Source organism: Camelus dromedarius, chromosome 28 (assembly GCF_036321535.1).
Source record: "Camelus dromedarius isolate mCamDro1 chromosome 28, mCamDro1.pat, whole genome shotgun sequence".
In the NCBI taxonomy this organism is placed as follows: Eukaryota; Metazoa; Chordata; class Mammalia; order Artiodactyla; family Camelidae; genus Camelus; species Camelus dromedarius.
Genome location: NC_087463.1, coordinates 8,687,062 through 8,689,899, shown reverse-complemented (window position 1 = coordinate 8,689,899; position 2,838 = coordinate 8,687,062). Strand labels below are relative to the sequence as shown.

General features: G+C 46.8%; 1 pseudogene; it reads left to right on the top strand.

Annotated features, from left to right (window-relative positions):
* Positions 1-1,137: 1,137 nt before the first annotated feature.
* LOC105097604 (transcription initiation factor TFIID subunit 9-like) lies at positions 1,138-1,872 on the top strand (annotated as a pseudogene).
* The last annotated feature ends 966 nt before the right edge of the window (positions 1,873-2,838 follow it).

Below are 2,838 nucleotides of genomic sequence, written 5' to 3'. Positions count from 1 at the left end.
GCCAGGCCTGCTTGGCCATCAGCACGGCTGCAGGATACACAGAATGTACATTCAGGTGCCTCAGGGAGGGGTGTGTGTGTGTGTGTGTGTGTGTAAAGGAGTACATGAGGGGCTCCCAGGCACAGGCTGTTGGGTAACCGGCACCTAATGTCCCAACCAAACAAGCAGCCAAAGGATTGCGACAGGCTCTGCCTTTGAGGGCACCAACAACCGAGTCTCATTCTGAGAAGGTCACTGTCCCTGTGAACCCTGATGTCAAGAACACATTGCACCATGTGCTTCCTCTTCTCACAGACAGTTCTGTCCTGAAAGCAAACACCAAGGCACCTAGACTTTAAGCTGTGTGGCTAAGTTTTCACCAACAGGTAGAGATGCATAAGTGTGTGTTGATTTAACAGTAAAGGAGTCATGAAAAGACCGACGCATGGAAGTGAGGGGGGCTTTTCCATCCCTTTCCCTCAGGGTAATGGCAGCAGAGGTGGTAGGACTGATGGGGAAGGAGAAACATCATGGATTTGCTACATCAGAATCTCTGGGGCATTTGTAATCATGCATTCATATTTCCTAAAGCTCCCCAGATGAAGAAGACTGAGAACCAACGGTCCCAAGGAGAGAGGCATGAAGAGGAGCCTTCTTTCAAATTGAATTATGGGCCTGGGATAAATCAACCCACCACTGCTACAGAATCCACTTGCTGGACCCTCTTTGTAACCCAGACTCTTGCCTGCTTCTATTGGCCACATTCCACATCTCTCCCCCGACCCATATTCCAGTTTAGCCCCTTAAATATCCCTGCTACCTATTGACTGCCGTTCCCTTAGGACTTTCTTCCAGCCCCAGGCAAGAAAAACATGATTGGCATCCTGACTGAACACAGTGAGAACCATGTTGCTTCTGAACATTCAGCTTACTGATACACCAGGGGTTCGAAAAACCACGCTAGGCAAAGAACTTGCATCAAGATCAGGACTGGGGGTGGGGACGGTACGGCCCAAGTGGTAGAGCGCATGCTTAACATGCACAAGGTCCTGGGTTCAATCCCCAGTGCCTCCTCCAAGGGAAAAAAAAAAAAAAAGATCAGCGCTGAAATACGTTAAGGTAGGTGATTTAGCCCACGAAGTCTGATCACTAGATACCATGGAGTCTGGCAAGATGGTTTCTCCCAAGAGCATGCCAAAAGATGCACAGATGATGGCACAAATCCTGAAGGATATGGAGATTACAGAATATGAGCCAAGAGTTACAAATCATATGTTGGAGTTTGCCTTCCGATACGTGACCACAATCCTAGATGATGCAAAAATGAATTCAGGTCAGCAATCCAGTGCTGTGCTGATCAGTCTTTTACTTCTCCTCCTCCAAGAGATTTTTTTTATTAGACATTGTAAGGCAAAGAAATCAAACTCCTTTGCCATTGATAAAGCCTATTCAGGCCCTAGATTGCCACCTGATAGACATTGCTTGACTGCTCCAAATTATAGACTTAAGTCTACAAAGAAAGGCACGTACTTCTGCGGGAAGAGTTAACAGTTCCGCAGAGAAGAGTCCCTTCAGTTACTAGCAGGCCAAGTACTCCCACACTCGGCACATCAACCCCACAAACCATGTCTGTTTCAACTAAACTAGGGACTCCTGTGTCCTTCACAGGGCAAAGGTTTACAGTGCAGACACCCACTCACAATCCCCAGCTGTGAAAGCATCAATTCCTGTAACATCAACAGTTCAGAATGTTCTAATTAATCCATCATTAATTGGGTCCAAAATATTCTTGCTACCACTAACACGGCACCATCACAAAATACTGCCAATGAATCACCAAAAGCATTGAAAAGGAAATGTGACGATGATGATGATGACTTCGGTTATCTGTAATCTAGCCTTGATGCATGTAACATGTTTACTTGGTTTTGAAACCGTTATACTGAGATTAAACATGCATGCTGGATGTTTCCAAGTTGTGTTTTAGAAAAGTAGAACTTATTTTAGAACATGAGTAAATACGCTTACCATGTTTTTCAATTGAGATGTTGTGTTGGATTTTCTTTAATAGGATTACTAAGGGTTTTTAATCAGCCTTTAAGAGTAAAAAAATAAAGTTGTAATTCATTAAAAAAAAAAGAAAGAAAAAGATGATCACTAGCTTCCAGACCCCACCACCTCCCACTCTGCTTACTCCAGGATCCTCCCCCAAATTGGAAGAAGTAAGAAGAGTTTAGGATCTTTTTCCTCCTCCCAAGTAAGCAGACACCCAAATATGGGCAAAACAGGAGCGTTTTCAGCATGTGAGTATTTAGCATATGACCTCTAGACATTGAGATGAACATACAGGCCCTGCAGGCCTGGCTGCAGCCCTGCCAGGGTGCCTGGCACTTGGAGTCTTGAAATGCAAATTTCCCTTGTGGCAGCCCTAGCCTCTTCTGCAGGGGTGGCAGCCGCCCTGGGAGGAAAGACGAGATTTAAATTGGTAATAAAGCACTGTACCAAATTGGACTTTGACCTTGTTCAGAATTCCGCTGGCCCGTGTTCCCTGACCCACCACCCTACTTTCTGCCCAATTGTTCCCCTGAGTAGCTGCCTGCTATCTAAGCAGTAAGGCAGCCTGTCACCAGCTGCTGCCTCCCTGGCTGCCTTCCACCCGGCTGGCTCCGAAGGCCTCGGAAATCAAACATCTTGGCCTGTCCAGCGTCTTTGCTACCTCTGCTCCTGGAGCGAGACGAGAGCGGTCTGGATGGGGGCCCTGGCCCTGGCTGGCCCAGCTGGTAGGGCATGGGAAGAGGTGAGGGCAGGCCTGACAAGCTTCTTTAACACATTCTTGGTTACCAAAGCGACTCCCAGACA